This window comes from Lissotriton helveticus, chromosome 3_1, assembly GCF_964261635.1.
Source record: "Lissotriton helveticus chromosome 3_1, aLisHel1.1, whole genome shotgun sequence".
NCBI lineage: Eukaryota > Metazoa > Chordata > Amphibia > Caudata > Salamandridae > Lissotriton > Lissotriton helveticus.
This window is the reverse complement of record NC_136061.1, coordinates 1,456,736,683-1,456,757,057: the sequence shown is the minus strand read 5'-3', so window position 1 is coordinate 1,456,757,057 and position 20,375 is coordinate 1,456,736,683.

Genomic DNA, 20,375 nt, shown 5'->3' with positions numbered 1-20,375 from the left:
AGGAAATATCCTACATCTAACATCGGCCATCTCGAGCCTCAACCATATAACGTCTGCAGACCTTTTGGAAATTGAATTCATCACCCTTGGAAACAACATAGTCAATGAAGGCACCCTTACAACTTGGAGGAGCATGGAAACTGTCAAGCAGTTACTTAATGAAACTAAGAAATTTGAGGAGTGGGGGATCTCGCTCAAGGAAGAGGTAACTACAGGCTATCCCTCGCCCCTATTAAGGAAGCACGCTAAATTAGGAGATTACGCTGGGGCTAGCCGAGATACATATTCAGTACTGCAAGGGGCAAGGGGCACAGACATTTCCAAATTCAACCAACTGAGCAGACCAATGCAAGATCATCCAACTGAAGACTGAATCCAAAGCAGGGACCGTAACACCCGATATGGCATAGTAAAAGTCCTTTCCTGGAACATCGCCGGTGCCAAAGAAATCCTGAATAACAATAGGAAAATGGACACATGGAATAGCTATGATATTATCGCCCTGCAGGAAACATGGCTAATAGAGCCAATTGACGTTCCGGGAAGAATCAGTTTTCACGTCAGTGCAATTCGCACTAAGCGTCATGGTCGAGCAAAGGGGGGCCTGTCGGTTTATATAAGCACTGCATTAAACATCAAGGACTCCCAACTGGCAGCCTCCAAGGCAGATATGCAAATAATTAAATTTGAGAGGGTGTCCCAGGCTGGTATAGGCACTATTATATTAATCAACATATACGCCCATCCAAAAAATGAATATAAAAAAAGAATTATTTCACGCCATTAACAATGTAATATCAGGTTTCCGATTCGAACATCCAGAATGGGAGATAATTCTGACGGGCGATTTCAACTCCAACCTTATACAGCTCCCAGAAGACGAAGACAATATCATGCCTGCCAATGAGTTCTGGGCGGTGGAAACGCAGGAGATTCCCCCAGCCAACAAGACTGACCTAGTGGGAAAACAGTTGATGTGGGCCCTGGAAAATCAGGGGCTGAGCGTATTAAATGGAAGAATTAAGCAGGATAAACCCCCCTTAACCACCTACATAGGCCCGAGTGCAAACACAATTCTGGACTACACCATCGTCTCGCTCCCGCCGCTGGGTTTAGTCAAAAGCTTCCAAATTCAATGTACAGTGGATAGTGACCATTCAATGCAACATATTGAGATCAATTTGGCACCTTTTAAAGATCTAAAAGCACAATCGACAGCTGGGGAATTAACAACGATCAACCTGAAGCGTATAAGGTTGACGACTAATTCACTACCACAAATAGCCAAAGATGCCAAACACCTACTTCAAACCACAACGAATGGAAGTGAACTGTGTGCAGAAGCATGGACCTCTTTTTTGAATAAGCTACCAAAAACTAGAGTCAATTTGAGCAATAAATCCAACCTGAAGAAATGGGGTCAGTTTAGCAAGACCATACTATCCTTAAGAAGGCGCCTGCGGAAGTGTATGAGGCAAGCAAAGGGCCACAGTTCAAACTCTCACGTCTGGCAAACAGTCCGATCAATCAGGAAACAATATAAAACACTACTTTGGATTGAAAAAAGAGCTCAATTCACAGAATTCTGGACCAAGTTATTATACAATTACAAAAAAAACGATATAAGAGCATTTTGGGCACAGGTAAATTCATTAAATAGATCAGGACAAACAATAGGCACGACCTGTGTCACGGAAAAAGCATGGACTCAACATTTACTGGACACCTTCTCAGTAAACCCATCGGTGCCACCCACAACAATATCTAATAACACACTAAAAACAGTGGAACTGAGGACCCCAGCAGCTATAAAATTTAAGAACCTGAATGTCAACCAGCCGTGTGGAAATCAGACACCCAGTAAAGATGCGGAATTTGAAACATTAAAAATAATTAAGAGAAGCAGGCAAGACTGTGCTCCAGGACCAAATGGTGTCCCCCAGGCAATCTACAAGGAGGACCTTGAATTTTGGGCATGCAAGTTAAACACCTTATTTAGATCAATAAATAACACGAGTCGGCTCCCAGAAAGCTGGAGAGGGGCGATCATAAACCCGATCTATAAAGGAGGAGACCGTAAAAACCCATCTAATTACCGTCTTATAGCACTTATCGATGCCGAAGCTAAATACTATGCATCTTTGGTGCTAATCGACCTCTTAAAATGGTCTGAGGATAACAAGAAGATTCTGGTAAACCAGACTGGGTTTCGTAGGGGTACAGGCACTATGGCTAATGCCATGGCATTGAGTTTAATCGGCGAAAAGAGTATACAAAACCACTAAGCATTGTACTCCTGTTTTGTTGATTTCAGGGCGGCGTTTGACCGTGTCAGCCGTCAATTATTATGGTGCAAATTAAAGCAGCAGGGCCTGCCGGATGCAATTCTGAATCCCATAATGGACTTATATACTGACACCTGGATGCAGGTAAAGATAGCTAATGGGCACTGCCTAACACGGAAGATCAACACATTTGACGGTCTAAAACAGGGCTGCATCTTGGCCCCCCACCTTTTTAATCTGTTCATGGCAGACCTAACTACAAGGTTGGACGGGATTAACGCCCATCCGCCGAGGCTAGGAGCATTACGCCTGACACATCTCTCCTATGCCGATGACGTGGTGCTCCTAATTCAGACAAAAATAGGTCTGCACCGCCTCCTGCATGGTCTGGCAGAATACACAAAACACAATCGTCTCAAAATTAATAATCAAAAAACAAAGATCATGATACTGACACGTCGGCATAACACATTGCCAGTTTTTATCATAGATGACAAGAAGCTGGAAATAGTGGACAATTATAAGTATTTGGGAATACAGCTGGACAGACGCCTTAACTTTTCCTTGCACTTCGATGTCATTGAAAAAAAGGGAACAGCCCTGTTAAATGCGTTAAACAACATCTCCAAGCAGCTAAAAGGTCCTCATTTTAATCCACTTTTGACAGTCATCAAGGCCAAGCTGTTTCCCACAATAGGCTATGGCAGTGTGTTACACCTTGGCAGAAGTGCACAGCTTCTTGACAAAATTCAAATTAGGGTCTACAAGTGGGTCTTCACTTTACCGTCCAATGTCTCACCTGCGCAGGTTCGACTGGAGTTTGGCCTACAATCTCAAGAACTCCCAAAAAAGTATGAGACCATTATATTCTGGTATAATATATGGATGAACAGGGAAACAGAAATCAACCTTGCCACGTGGGAAGCAATGCAAAACAACCCGAACTCCCAGTATGCCAAGTATTTAAAACAGTCTCTTGACATTACTGAACTTGCATCGCTGTGGCAAATTAAGCTACTGGTACCATCATTTAAACTAGCTGTTAAAAAGGCTGCAAACAGGCATTCGCAGATCAGCGACAAATCGATCTTCAGTCACCGAGCTCACGCATGGATGACAATTCAAGCATACAACGTCCTCAAACCTGCAGCCTATTTCGGGTTTTCTTTCTCTCCATATATCAAATCAAAATACCTCAGCTTAAGGATGGGTAATCTGCCGACAAACGCTGATATACCAGACTGGAGGAAACCTGACACTAAGGAGTGTGATCTACGTGGCGACTCAAAACAAGACTTTATCCACCTACTTTGCATCTGCCCCGCACTGGCTCAGGAACGACGGTACTGGTTAAAGGCAAAGTTCATTGCATATGGAATGCGTACCTGTCGCTCCGCCACTATACAAACCCTGAGTGCAGCGGATCCACAATTCATCTGCAGATTCATTAAATTTGTCATGAAGTCGGAACGCAAAAGGGGTGTCACTGCACAAAACTGAAAACTAAGAATAGATCTAACTCCGTGTAGCCATGCTAGAAGTTGCATCTACCATTCTCCCCAGCCAGTCAATGGATACAGAGGATGAATTTGATTTTAACTCACCACCCCACAACCAGTTAATGGACAATGTATAAATAAATTGACTTGGCACTGGACACTTTTGACTCAATTTTCGTCTCTAATGTTGCTAAGTTCAATCAGGAATGTATACTGATTAGTTTTTAACCGATGTTTTTATTCTTTTGTAATGGTTTTTATTAACTACACAATAAAATCTTTCTTCTCTTGTTTATCGTTCAATACATCATTTCTTTCTTCTTTCTTTTGAGAAAACAGGTGATTATGCACTGTATTTCATATAGTTTCTTTAAATACGTGTACAATTTTTTTTTTCATTTCATAAATCAATTGTCTAAACAAACATATCTTTTTTTTAAAAACGAGATACTTGTTGTAAACCAGGTCGAGAACCACAAACTCATACATTCACTCTCACATCATAAACATGCATGCATCCACTGCACCACAAACAAAACCAATACACTCTGTTGTTTTACACCAGTTTGTCCACTATGCAACCATAGGTTGGATCTAAATAAAGGAATGGCCGACGCGTTTCGGTGGAAGAACTGCAATGAAGACCACCTTCATCAGGACCAGCCAGGGGCAATTCAACAGTGTATCTCGCAACCTGGAATTAATGTCTGAAAGAAATTGTAATATAAAAAACAAATTTTACTTGTCTGCCCAACTTAATTTACAAAACCTTATGAGACAACAGTGACAAGGACCGCATACACCAAGCTCACAGTCTATCCATATAGTGACACCTTATAACCCAAAAGACGTAAAAGTGCACATGATAATAGCAAAAGGGGGGTAGGGGGAGTGGAGTTTTTATTTTGGCCACAAAGTTTCACAAAAGGCTTAATTAACGCCAGATTCTTTTTTTAGTATCTACCTCTTTATTAAAATGTACTGTTTAAGCGTTTCGGTATGGGTCTTCTTCATCCCTCAACTAAAGACCAAAGGTTTGAACCATTTCGATATGGTAACTCAGGATAGACATTATCCATCATCCTGCAGGGAAATATAAAGATTCAAATTCTATACTTTATATAGTGACTGCAAAGTGAACCCAAATTTGGAACTGATTAAACTCACAGTTACCATCACAATCACAAAAAAGAATGGGAAAATTATCAGCTCCTGTAATGAGGCGACTTTGGCAGATTTAAACAAGATGAGCTACAAGAGTAAAATAACAACAACTGTTGTATATCACTAGAGATGTTCTACTGTGCAAAAAGTAATGGAAAACTCTTACTTAATATACAACCCACTCTTTCATTACCTAGCTCTTAAATGCAATGTGTCCTTCGTAAATGTCTTTGAGAAGAGCTAGATTTCCTTTTTACTTCTGCTCCCGGAATCTAAGATGGGACAAAAACGTACTATTCTAATTCACACCAGATATTATAAAAATCAGGAACCTGATTTCACACTAATAGAAGGGCACTTACTTAGTATTGTACTGCAAGCATCCTACAAATATCCAGTACTACACATCAGGGGCCGTAGCTCTGGTCAAACTTTTCTACAGTCTGTTCATCAAATAGGATGCCTATCAAATAAGAACCTAGCCAATGTTATGTCTATCATTGGATCCTTTGAATACGTCATACTCCTCATAATATCTACTACTGACAACTAGAAATATTTTAAACTTTCTATTGTCAAAGTCCTTTCTCGCATATGACAGGGAATCATTTACACCCCACACAAACCACTGTTTGCGCCATACAAGAACAGATGCATAAAGAAATTTATATCCGCTCTGTAGCGTCTCTGTAGTGTATATTTAACCAACAAGATAAGGCGTTTCGGCAAGGCACTACTACACTAAACACTCATTCCCCAGTTTTAACCGCCAAACAGAAAGTATCTCCTATTGGCAAGACATTTAATTCAAGAAAATAAGAACTGTGTGCAACCACGGCCCATTTCCAATATTAATAGTACGGAATATGTAGTGCCTCCTCTGTCCAAAAAACCCCATCGCTACACTCCCAAACAAACAGGCTGCACTGGAGGCTTACCGAGTTTCAGGGAAAAGCAAACGTCCCAGAGCTACGCCACGCTGCCAACCATGCTTCGTTGTTGCAGTAACCAACTGCATTGAAATGCCGTTTTTAAATACTGGCGGCTTCCTACTCTAATCCCTCACACCTGCACCGCGGATGCCTACGACCTCTTGTCGGTGCGAATACTTCCAGATTCAACCAACAGCACAAACGGCGGACTCACCAGGTCGTCGCCACGTTGGGAGTAGTCATTCTCCGCCATAAAGGAGCATTTATAAACGAAATTAGATTAGGACAACAACACAAACGGCAGACTCACCAGGTCATCGCCACGTTGGGGGTAGACATTCTACGCCGAAAGGAACAATGATTAGTGAAATGGCCGGCCCTCTGATCACATCGTCAGCAAGGACAGAGACAACAAATTGATCGGAATAACTAATTTTATAACCAGACATTCTTAATTTTAGAATCTTTATATGCCACACGCTCTTTCTATCCAACTTATAATATTATAGTTGGACCTACAACATATTTAATCAGAACATGTTAAAGATACAAATACAAATACAAGGGACGACTAGATCGAGATTTGTGAAAAAATTTCTGTATTCATGCCAAATTATGATTACATATTAGCAAAGTAGGTTACACATAAGAAATCACTGAGGGCCCATAACAACAAACTCAAAGGACACAATGAACGGCCTTGAAAACTGAGGCAGATTATAATGCAACAGATGTATATTCAGTGTCCATATATTACCTACTGGCGGTCGCCAGTAGGTATATATAGTTAGGATTTTTTCTCTATGGGTTTTTTGAAAATTCTATGTCTAATAACTTTGGCGTTTGTGGACGGAATTGGCTGAAATTTTCAGGAAAATGGCACATTTTGTTTCTGAGCAGCCCTTGAAAATTTGGGGGGGGTTCGTCCAGTGGGGGCCGAGAAAAAAGGGGGGTCCCAAAACGTGTTTTTAACATTGAGTTTTCCATAGGGCGGTTGGCCTCACTTTTAGCCCGAACGGCTGAATGGATTTGCACGAAACTTGGCAAAATTGTAGGGACTGGTAGCCCGATGTGCCTTTTGTAGGTCTCAATATATGTGCTCCAGTGGATTTTGAGAAATTAACGTTTAAAAAAAGATATATATCTGTAACAGCGGACCGGGCAGCGTCCCAGGACGCGTACTTTTCGCGCAACGGAGCTTTGTGAAGCGAAGCTGATTGGTTCTCCGGCGTCTGTCAACATTCCAAACAGTCCGTAGCGGCCGCCATCTTGTCTCTCGGTAGGATCGAGAGACAAGAGGAGGCGAAAGCGAAGGGGCAAATGACCATAAGGGGGAATAGTAGATCCTCGCTGACCCCCTAGGTTTGATGTGGAGGTTTTAAAAGGGCCCCGCGGGGCAAAAAAAAATAATAATAATAATAATCGAACGGCTGAATGGATTTGCACGAAACTTGGTAAAATATTAGGGACTGGTAGCCCGATGTGCCTTTGCTAGGTCTCAATATATGTGCTCCAGTGGATTTTGAGAAATTAACGTTCAAAAAAAGATATATATCTGTAACAGCGCTCCGCTTCGCGTACTTTTCGCGTTACGGAGCTTTGCGAAGCTGATTGGTTCTCCGGCGTCTGTCAACATTCCAAACAGTCCGTAGCGGCCGCCATCTTGTCTCTCGGTAGGATTGAGAGACAAGAGGAGGCCAAAGCGAAGGGGGAAATGACCATAAGGGGGCATAGTAGATCCTTCCTGACCTCTTAGGTTTGATGTACCATTTTGCCAAGTTTGGTGTAATTCCGTTCAGCCATTCAGGCTGTAGACGTATGTAAATGTCCTATGGAAAATTGCATGGGGAAAACACATTTGAAAGTGTTGAAATTTAGAACCAATTAAAATGTTACTTTGGTTTTGTATTTGTGTGTGATGAAAGTTAATTGGTTATGTATATATGTCAAATGAGAGGAAACCACAGCCATTTTGTGATACTACTGTCTGAGGTACATTTGTGAGGAATTTTTGGTGGTGAATTTCTGGTGTTTGATTTACACAGTACTAACACTTCTGCTACTTTTAAAAAGGTGAGTTGTTAATTTGTAAGGGGAACTATGTTGTACACTTGAAGATAATTTGAAAAATGTTTTCTGTTATTTATTTGCAGTCCTTCTGTTATACTAAATACTTGATGAAGTTAGTTTTATATTATGTATTACTAAAAACGATAAATGAAAGTGATTATTTTTTTCTGCAATTTACAGCAAGCAATTTCAAAATAAAATGGCTCACAATGAAGAGACCGTGGCAATTTCTTTTGAATTGTCCACTACATTGATTGAAATTGAGAGCACCAATAATGAAATATTGTCACAAGGAGGACATGACTTGTATGATTCCATTAGATTGATTGAAATGGACAGCACCAAGAATGAAATATTGTCACAAGGAGATGACTTGAATGATTCCACTACATTGATTGAAATTGAGAGCACCAATAATGAAATATTGTCACAAGGAGGAGATGGCTTGTATGATTCCATTAGATTGATTGAAATGGACAGCACCAATAATGAAATATTGTCACAAGGAGGAGATGACTTGAATGATTCCACTACATTGATTGAAATTGAGAGCACCAATAATGAAATATTGTCACGAGGAGATGACTTGAATGATTCCACTACATTGATTGAAATGGACAGCACCAATAATGAAATATTGTCAGAAGGAGGAGATGACTTGAATGATTTTTTTGATCAATCTCTTGATGGCGAATTTATCGAGTGTTTGGAGACCATAGAGTTACAAGAATCATCATTGCAGACTTTTAATGAGGAGATTCCAGATGAGATGATTGAAGAGGAAATTACTGATGAGGACATGTTACTAGTTGTTTCAAATTTAGAAAATTCTGAAGAATAAATTTATATTTAGAAATCAAAAATTGTTTGAGACATTATTTATTTTTATTTTTAATTTATGAGGTTGTAGCGAAGTGATTGTAGTATAAAATGAGACTTATAGTATAGAGTGCAACATTTTTATGTTACATGGTAAGTTTACTCATATTTACTTCCCTTCTGCCACTATATTATCTCCAATGTGTATTTGACATGTCTTCTTCATCTCCGGCCTCCTTTCTCTCACTGTGTGTCTCCGATGCATCTTATCTCTGGTATTTTGTGTAATTACAGAAGAGAGTAAAATAAAATAGTTCGGAACGTGAAAAGGGGGCAAAGTAGAGTACTCCTCACCCCCTAGGCCTTTTTAGGCGGTCCCAAAAGGATCAGTTTCTGCTTTCCTGAGAGATTATGGTATGAGTTCCATATACCACAATAACTTGCATTACAACATGCAAGATATCTATCTCCTATTACCAACTTTTGGAGATATTCGCGCTAAGCGCGAATATCTCCAAAAAGTAACACCTGCCCTGAGCAGTTCTTAGCCATGTTATCCAATGGGAGGTGGATAACATGGCTAAGAGTATTAGCTCGGTAATGCATGAATATCGCTGAGTTTTTAGCGATATTCATGCATTGCGGCCGTTTATTATCGCATTTGCGATAAACCTTGATAATAGTAAGGTTTATCTTCGATAATTTCTGACGATGCTTAGTGGTAAAAAATTGGTTGGTAAGCATCGTTAGCGATAAATATCGCTTAACTTTGGTAATATGCCCCAACGTCTGTTAACGTTCGATTCGAAGGAAATGAGGAAGTGTTGAAAAACATTGTCTGCGCCATCTTGCCTTTTTTGAAATGCCACACTTTTGTCGTGCACGGCAGCCATTTTAGATGTCTTGACCAGACCCACTCTCTGCACGCTGTCGATTCGTAGCATGGCTCCTCACCCTCGCAAGCATCTTCCCCAGGCACTGGTCACCCCCGCTCTCTGTCTTATGCATGGGCAATAAACCTCCCCCCATCTGCGCTGCTCTTCCCTGAGAATCACACTGTGCCCGCCCGACACCTCCCTTTCGCCCTATTCACTACCGCACCCTGTGACACTCCTCTTCCTCTGTGTCCGATTGTCCAGGCTATCAGCTAGCCCTGCAGATGTAGTTTATGGCCCCAGCTGTAAAGAATCACCCCTCTTCAAAGGAGTTATAGTAGATCAAGGCCCACACCCGATGAGATCCGTCACACCACACGTGTTCCTACTATCTGAAAACTATCCTGTATTGTGATTGGGGAGGGGACCGAGCCTGAAGCGGAAGATTCCAGGAATGACTCTTTGTACATCAAAGTTTTTACAATTATGTGTCACATAAAAAATATATAGCACTCCAACAAAGTAGTAGGAATATAAAACTTTAATAACATATAAATATATACAACAAAACAAAAACAGTAAAAACATTTAAACAACGAAGAGACCGTGGCAATTTCTTTTGAATTATCCAATAGATTTATTGAAATTGACAGCACCAATAATGAAATATTCTTGTCAGTAGCGGTCTGTTGTGCGAATAGTTCCAAGGCAGCAGAACGCGCTGAAATCTGGATGTCACGAAGGTGATGTCTAGCAAGTTGCCGCCCAGCAAATAACGGCGTGGGGCGCCGCGGGGGTGAGTGAGTCCAGTAGGCACCACAGCTATTCTTACCGGCATTGCAGAATTACTGCTGGGGACAATGCCTGTGCTGGAGCAGGGTCACAGCAGAAACAAAAAGGATTCTGTTGAAGATGTTGTTGGTTTTCAATTTGAAAACAGTTCTGGTGTCAACTGCTATGCTAATGTAGTGGTTAATGTTTTGTTTTCTCTAGAAAATGTAAAAGAGGGGGAGGCAGTCCAAAGTTCCGTTAAAAGGGCAAAGGAAAGGATCGGTGGTTTGAACTATCAGTCAAAAAGGGGAGGGGGTGCAACAATTTTTCCTACCGGGTCACACTGTGCTTTCACCGGAAGTGAGGTCTGCAGGATTCTAGTAATTCAAAGTGAGGCTGGCGCCGACGTCCCGCGGATACAGTTTCGTCACTCCACGGGTGATCATGGCAGTCATTCCCCATCGGGGGTCGGAGACTCCCGCGGCTCCTCTAGAATCTTCAAGGTCGTGGAGGACTACGGTGGTGGAGTCAACCAGTGACCGGGCCATTTCTTTATGCTGGGCCCGCTCTTGCCAGGTCGACCGCCATTTTGAGAGTTCGGTAGCTACTGGCGATCGCGGGGTCAAATGAGCGGACGGGCTCCACCCTGCCGGGCGAGACGTTGCAGCATGGCCACAGTGGAAGAACTCTTTTCCGGGCGCCTGGACCGCTGAGGGTGCAGCTGGGAAGCCTCCACTGGGGAGGCGGGAGAGGCCTGTTCGCACCGTCTCTCCCTCCCAGTGCACCCCACGGCGTCTCGCTTGAGATTTGTTATGGCCGGACCAGGCGATGAGGACGAGGGGGGGGGGTCGGAGGCATGTGCAAGACATCCCCCCCCAGGGTTGTTGCAGCAATTATACAAGAAAGAAGAAGTGTCCCGTCCGTCTTCGGGCCGGGCTTCCGGTAGATGTCGGCCGGACGCCCCTGGCTCTGGCCCCATGAACGGGTTTCTTGGTTTATCGGCTGCAGCCGGATTCCGTCGGCCTCGGCCCCCCGACCGTTGGTGGCCGGACCGGAAGAGCATGTGGCGGGACTACCTGCAACTCTCAAGGGCCACCGCGGCCGGACTGGGAGAGAGAGGGGAGGGTCGAGGAGACATTCCCCCCCCCTGCAACTGTTCAGCGTTGTAAAGGCAATCCCCTGGCCGGGTCCCGTTGGTCTCGGCCTCTCCTCCGGCTACACCCTACGTTAGGATCTCCTGGCCGAGGCGTGGCAGCAGGACCTGCCTTATATGGGCTGCTCCCGGCTGGGCGTAGCCGGAACCCTGCCCCACCTTGGAAGTTTCCAGAGTGGGGGCGGATGTTCTACTGACTTGCATTTTCCCTAGTCTATCGATTTTTTTGGCGTGGCAGGCGGTGGGACAGCGAGGGGTGATTTGGTTTCTCTTACTGTTTTTCTGGTCTCTCACCACTGGCATATTTTAACGTTTTCTTGTTTCTAGGACATTAATAGGTTTTATCATTACGTTATGTTATCGTTTCTTTGTTCGTTGTTTAATAAAAGTTCATGTTCATCAGTGGCCTACTGATTTTCGTTTTCCTATTCTTTTCTTTCCAGGTTGTTTCATGCTAAAGTTTCTGTTAACAGGATACAGTGATCACTTCGTTATTATTGCATATGTCCTTTTCACTAGGGGTGCTCTCTGGTCGGGCCAGATGACGTATGTCTAGTAAATGGTCCGGGTGAAACAGGTGCATCAATCAGTGGGGAGTAGATAGGCATGACAGATTACAACGGGGGAGAAAGGTCCGCATTACGTACCCTTTCACTACTTGCAAAGATTTTCCTACGTTTATTTGCAAACAGGGAATACCTCCAAAAAGAACTAATTCCCAAACAGTCAATGTTCGGACAATCAATCAATCAATGAGGAATGAAATAGGTACGACGTGTTAAAGGCTTGCGTTACCTACCCTTCACTATCTGCAAAGGGAGAGAGAATATTCCTATTCTTCCTCGTTTGCAGGTAGAGAAGATCCTTAAGAGAATTAACATCGAACAATTCAATGCTCGATTGAAACAATCAACAAGGGGTACTGTGAACACAAATGAACGCCGCTTATGTACATACGCATTGCTATTTTCAACAGGTTGTTCCTAATGTTTCTATTTTAGCGAGGTCAAAAAGAGATCCCATTAGTGGCCTACTGATTTTGCTCGATTCCTTTTGTTTTTTTACACGATTTTTCGCTATCTGCAAAGACTAAACAGAGTATTGCGACTCTGTGCTTGTTTGTAAATAGAGAATGAACCAAAGAGAACAATCAATCAAATGGAGAGAGAAGCAGGCACGACGGATTACAAAGGGGGCAAAGGGCTGCGTTAACTACCCTTCACTATCTGCAAAGAGAGAGTACTCCTAATAGAAATGAGGGGTGGGGGGCAGCATTCAAAGCAGATCAGTGTGCATAAACACGAAAATGTTTTTACTTACCACGTACTTGACATTCGACAGCTTATGATATTTGCTATTAAAAAACCATTGAAATTCACTGAAAAAACCATAGGTTATAGACCATATATAGTTAGGAATTAGCATTTACAAAACCTTGAAAATTCACTGAAAAAACCATAGGTTATAGACCATATATAGTTAGGAATTAGCATTTAAAAAACCTTATTTTACTCACACAAAACCATTGAAATTCCATATATAGTTAGTTGCACTAACTATATATGGCGCACCCGCAATCCACTGCTGATCATGTCACATATTACATCATTCATGACATGGTCAGTGACATCACTGATGACATCACTGATGACATCTCAAATGACATCACTGATGACATCACTGATGACATCTCATTTGACATCATTCTTGTGCTAATACGATAAACCTCTTCAGACTCTAATATAACCTTAGATACACTCAGTGTATACAGACACTCACACACTGCCACTCATCCATGGAGTTACTCACACACCCAGTCAGTCATGCAAAGAAACAATCTCACCTCCATTTCTTCAACTATACAGTTAAACACACCTTACTTATTGAAACATATACTAACACATATTTACTCTCTTATACAATCCCTGATACAAGTTCACAATGATCGATACAACCACTCACTCATTCAGTGGCTCTCATGCACAGTTATTTATATATGCCAACTCTCACATGTACTGTGTTTTACATATGTACTTACTATGACATGTAGCATTGAGATATCCATTCACTCATCAATACACTCATGCACACAGTCAACTGCCCATGTAGCTGTTTCCACATGCACTCTTGAACTCATACACCTAGTGAATAAACTGCTCACACATCTATGCATAGAGTCTCACACCTTCCAGCCACCCCCACACAAACTCAATCTCCCATAGAAATACTTGGGCAACCAATTAATAACACATATAGCCTCTCGTATAGCTAATGATCAACACATGCAGCAGTTTACAGAACAACAGACATAATGATGCACAAATTAAGACAGTTTAGTCACTAACCCATGCATTCAGTGAGACACATTTAATCACTCACTCATACAGTCAGTCATGCACCTACTAAATCCTTCATCCAGACACTTATACATCCACTCAAGACATATTTTAACTTTACAGAAAAATACAGTCACTGGATGTTGTCATCAGTGATGTCATCAGTGATGTCATTTGAGATGTCATCAGTGATGTCATCAGTGATGTCACTGACCATGTCATGAATGATGTAATATGTGACATGATCAGCAGTGGATTGCGGGTGCGCCATATATAGTTAGTGCAACTAACTATATATGGAATTTCAATGGTTTTGTGTGAGTAAAATAAGGTTTTTTAAATGCTAATTCCTAACTATATATGGTCTATAACCTATGGTTTTTTCAGTGAATATATATATATATGCATACATATATAAACATATATAATCTGCATATCTATATAAACACAAATATAAATGCATGCATACATATACATATATGCATACATATGCATGTTATTTACATGAAAGTTTGAAAAACACTAATAAAAGCAAAGCTATAAGCCACCTCATTACAAACAGAATGGCTTTAACTCAGGGCGAGATCTATTGCATTTTCAATGCTTCTTTACTTTGGTTCCATCAAGAAGGCATTCAGATGTGTCACACATTTGCCATAAATTCTGAATGTTAGTTGCTCTTTAGATCACTGTAGTAAAGCTACTGCTCACCAGGGAAGTCTGCTGCTGGTATTCAAAGTGCATGTTTCAGTCTGCATGTCAGAATTGTTTTAATGAAATAGAAGAGGATTTGAGAAGTCAAAATGTGCCCTAATTTTTCTTTCTTCAGCACTAATCATAATTTCCAAAATTAACCCCCTCATTTTGTTCCTTTGCAAATTAAATGTTTTATGAGTTACCACTTTACCAATCAAGATGGCTTCAGGTGTGCCATACCTTTATAATAAGTAGGGCCGTTAGCGCTCTAGTTGTTCTTTAGAACACTATGGGTAGCTGCAGTAGAACACAAAGGAATCAACTGACAGTCTCTGTCCTTGTTGGATGTACATGTTTTACTGAGAATTTCAGACTTCATCGTCACATGACTGAGAAAGATAATGTGAATTTACAGAAAGTATTCTTTCAGTTTAGCTTATAGATCCCCTTCCAAACCACTGTGGGATAAGCATGAGATAATAGTTTTCTTTCAAACATGATTCATGATATCCCAGCAGAAGGCTTTTTCACATGGTAAAAACACCTTAGAACACACCACATTCCTAAAATGAGTATGGTACCATCAACAAATGATTTATAATGTAACTAAAGTCCTAAAACCTTCTATTAACTGCAATGCTTTTTAATGAGGTGTTATCATGTATATTGGTCCCAAGATGGCTGCCAACACTTCTTGGATGAAGTGCTGACAGCCAATCAGATCTCACGATGAGATGTGTGGTTAGGCTCCGCCCAGATATATATATATTTTTTCTTTTGATTTTATCAGGAACTACTTGAGGGATTTACACCCTTTAACCGAAAGGGTGATCTGCGTACCAGACCCTACCATTTTCCCAAATTTGGTGTAATTCCGTTCAGCGGTTCGGGCTGTACCCGTGTCTAATCGTCCTATGGAAATGAACATGGGGAAAACATGTTTTGGGACCCCCCTTTTTTCTCAGCGCCCACTTGACGAATCTTCCCAAGACTTTCAGGGAAGGAGCAGGGCGGAGAGGGCCATCTTCTTTGAGAAATTCGCGAAGATTCAACAACCGGCGCCAAAGTTATTCCCAATAGAATGTTGCGGATTTCCTATGGAAACTAGGTCCTAACTATAACTACCTACTGGTGACCGCCAGTAGGTAATATATATATACATATGCACATAAATGTGTACATAGCTGTATATATATATATATTCACTGAAAAAACCATAGGTTATATACCATATATAGTTAGGAATTAGCATTTAAAAAACCTTATTTTACTCACACAAAACCATTGAAATTCCATATATAGTTAGTTGCACTAACTATATATCGCGCACCCGCAATCCACTGCTGATCATGTCACATATTACATCATTCATGACATGGTCAGTGACATCACTGATGACATCACTGATGACAACATCCAGTGATTATGTGTTTCTGTAAAGTTTAAATATGTTTTACATATTGAAGAATGAGTGGATGTATAAGTGTCTGAATAAAGGTTTTAGTAGGTGCGTGATTGACTGTATGAGTGAGTGATTAAATGCGTCTTACTGAATGCACGGGTTAGTGACTAAACTGTCTAAAAGTGTGCATCAGTATGTCTGTTGTTGTGCAAGCTGCTGCACGTGTTAATCAGTAGCTATATAAGTAGCTATATGGGTTATTGATTGGTTGCACAAGTATTTGTATGGGAGACTGAGTGTGTGTATGGCTGGCTGGGAGGTGTGTGACTCTGTGCAGATCAATGTGTACTTGTATCAGTGATTCTATAAGAGAGTAACTATGTGTTAGTATATGTTTCAAAAATGTAAGGTGTTCTGTGTTTAACTGTATAGATGAGAAAATGGAAATGTGATTGATTCTTTTCAGGACTGACTAGGTGTGTGAGTAACTCCATGGATGAGTGGCAGAGTGTGAGTGTCTGTATAGGTGTATGAGTGCATATGATAGTGTTGTAAAGATGAGTGATTGTATGTATGAATGATTGTATGAGTGAATGTGTGTGTAGACATAGGAATCAGTGAGTGCGTATGTAGTAACTAGTATTGGTGTGTCAATGGTTTCAAAAATGATACTCTCTATTTAACACTGGGTGTAACGGAGGTTATATTAGAGTGTGAGGAGATGCATTGTATTATCACATGAATGATATCATCAGTGATGTGATCATTGATGTCAAGTGAGATGTCATCAGTGATGTCATTTGAGATGTCATCAGTGATGTCATCAGTGATGTCACTGACCATGTCATGAATGATGTAATATGTGACATGATCAGCAGTGGATTGCGGGTGCGCGATATATAGTTAGTGCAACTAACTATATATGGAATTTCAATGGTTTTGTGTGAGTAAAATAAGGTTTTTTAAATGCTAATTCCTAACTATATATGGTCTATAACCTATGGTTTTTTCAGTGAATTTTCAAGGTTTTGTAAATGCTAATTCCTAACTATATATGGTCTATAACCTATGGTTTTTTCAGTGAATATATATATATGTATTCACCTCACCAGGGGGACCCTATAACCAAGAATCACCTCATAATAAAATGGTGTTATTATTAATTGACGACAGTGGCAAAAAAAACACGATGTAACTCGCGCGCCTGCAATCCACTGCTGCTGATGTCACATATTACATCATTCATGACATGGTCAGTGACATCAGTGATGACATCACTGATGACATCTCAAATGACATCCTTAAGAAGTTTATTTTCGTTAAGTCACCAATATCATGTGTAATCCTTACCCCCAGGTATCTCATCTCAATTTTGCAGTTTATCACTCCTATATCCAGATTCCACGCCATAATCTCAGTCTTATCTTCATTTATCTCGTATCCTGAGACAAGTCCAAACTCTATAGTTACTTCTAGTAAACCTTGCATTGATTGTTGCACATTAGAGGTGTAAATAATTATATAATCCGCATATAATCCTATTTTCTTTGACCACCCTTCTACAACAAAAGGAGAGATATTTTCAGCATTCCTGATTCTGCAAGCAAGGGGCTCTATATACAAGTCAAATAATAGAGGGGACAATGGGCACCCCTGCCGTGTACCGCGCATCACCTTGATGAACTGAGTTAGGATCCCATTAATCAATACCTTAGAGGTAGGGGAATTGTACAGTGCTAATAAGTGAATTAGTGAAACACGGCCCTAACTGGAGATGACCCAAAAGGGCCTTTAAAAAAGACCAGTTTACCCAGTCAAAAGCCTTGGCGGCATCCAGGGCAGTTACCGCCAAGGGAAATTTATGGGCCGTAGCCATATCTATTGCAACTATTAAAGAAAAAGTGAGCTCCTTTAAGAACCTACCCTTAATAAACCCCTTTTGATCCTCATTTACTAATTTAGAGATAACCAAACTTAACCTATCAGCCATGATTTTTGCAAAGAGTTTGTAATCCCAGTTTATTAGCGAGATAGGTCTATAAGAATGTAAATATTTAGGTGATTTCCCTGGTTTTGGAATTAAAACGATGGTCGCTTCATTCCATGAGTCTGGCAAAGCCGCCTCTCCCCGAAAAACACTATTAAATAATTGAAAAATTATAGGAGCAATACTCCCACTCAAAACTTTATACACCTCAGCCGGTAGGCCATCTGGCCCCGGGGCCTTGCCACTATTTCCCGACTTAATAGCATTTTCAACTTCAATTACAGATATTTCACCATTTAAAACCTGCTTAAACTAAGTTGGAAGTGGATTGAACAGCTATAGCCATCCCCTTATTGTTGAAAGTTCCGGATTTAAATCTTCCTTATAGACTTCCGAAAAATAATCAAAAAAAGCATCAGCTATTTCTTTGCTCTCTGTAATAGTAATAGTTGTCCCTGGCGGCTTCACTTCCTTGATAAAATTGCGGACCTGATCTTTCTTCACCTTCCATGCTAAAAGTTTACCGCAGCCCTCGCCATAACTAAAATGGGCCAATTGACTAGCTTCCCATTTTTCCTTAATTCTGTGGGAGAGGACTGCCATTAGATCCAATGTCAACTCTTCCAAGTCATGTAAAACCTGCTCCTCTATTATGGATTCACCAAAATTGAAAATCTTAGCCTCACACAAATGAATCTTTCCTTCCAATTCAGTAACTCTACTGTGGTAGGATCTGCGCTTTTTTGCTCCCTGAGCTCCCAATCTGCCTCTCAAGAAAGCTTTACAGGTTTCCCAAACCAACTCAATCCTTGCCGTGCCAATATTTTTGTCCAAAAAAACCTCTAGCTCTTCACTAATTATTTTTAAGCTATCTTGATCTAAGAGAACTGTCCGGTCTAGCCTCCAGATTGAATCCGGTCTGCTCGTTTTTAACTTCATACTCAGCAAAATGGCAGAATGATCTGAAATATGAACACCTACATGCCCTACCACCGTCACTAAATCCTTTAATCTAGAATCCACCAAAAAAATAATCAATTCAGGATCTATGCTTATATTTCTTTGTTATAATACGTGGATCCTAGCTGTTGACCTTGCTTTATCCTCCAAATGTCACACAACCCAAACTGAGTCATCAGCAGCCTAACTCTATAGGACATTTTAGAATTCATCAGCCCTCGCAATTTTACTGACCGGTCTAAGTTATAATCCAATACTGTATTAAAATCTCCGGCCATGATTATTTTCCCCGTAAGTCCTAATACCTCCCTATCTAAAATATCTAGGGGTCCCACATCATCCAGATTTGGGCCGTAATAGCCAATTATAATTAATGATTCTCCTGCCACTTTCGCTTTCAAGATCAGCCATCTACCTTTTGGGTCTGCCACAGTAAATTCTACACGAAAATATACCCCCTGCCTAACCAAAACTGCCACCCCTTTTGTAACTATGGTTTGAGGGGTGTAAAATGAGTGAGCAACCCACCTTTGGGCCAACAACATTTCCTTACACTCAGTGGCAGTTAAATGTGTCTCTTGTAAAATAGTATTATGGGCTTGTAAATCCTCTAAATATTTGAATATTAGACCTCTCCTGGATCTTACACGTAAACCATTAACGTTCCATGACAGAAATTTCAATTCCATTATATTAGCCCCGCTCATCAAATTCAAAACAAAATATTCTATAAGTCCTGTGGCAACTAAGTTTCTGAGGATTTTTGTTACTGTTTTACCCCCCACCCAAACCCTACCACACCCCCAACCCCCTCCTAGCCCCCTACTACTACGCCCCCCTCCCGTGGAAAACCCAACCGACCTCCCCATGGTTTCGGCCCTGAGGGTGCCTACCATCGTGGTGCTAATAACTTCATTGCAATAGTTAAAACAATATGTGCAAGCCTCAAGCTAGAAAGTAGATTTTTTTTTTGCCCACTTTTTAAATCTCAACATTATACTCTTACACACCTGCCTGCTCAGCCATCTCTTGACACTGTTCAATAAATATATCTACTTCTTCGACCACTCGAAAAGTATACAACCTATTTTGCCACATTATTTTCAGAAATGCTGGAAACTTAAGTTGGACCGTGGCGCCCAAGGCTCTGAGAGGCTCGATCCGCTTACCTAACTCACACTGCCTGTTCGCTGTGAAAGGTGACAAGTCAGACCTTACTTCAATTTTCACCTCGTCAACTAAAATACTCTTCTTTTTAAGAGTGGCCGATAGAATTTTCTCTTTTAAATTGTACGTCAGAAAATTTACTAAAATCTTTCTCGGCTTAGTGCGATTCGGATTAAACCTGAAGGGATCCCGGTGAACCCTCTGAATGTCAGCTAGGATCACCTCTTCATCCTCATCCAATTCCAATTCATGTTTCAAG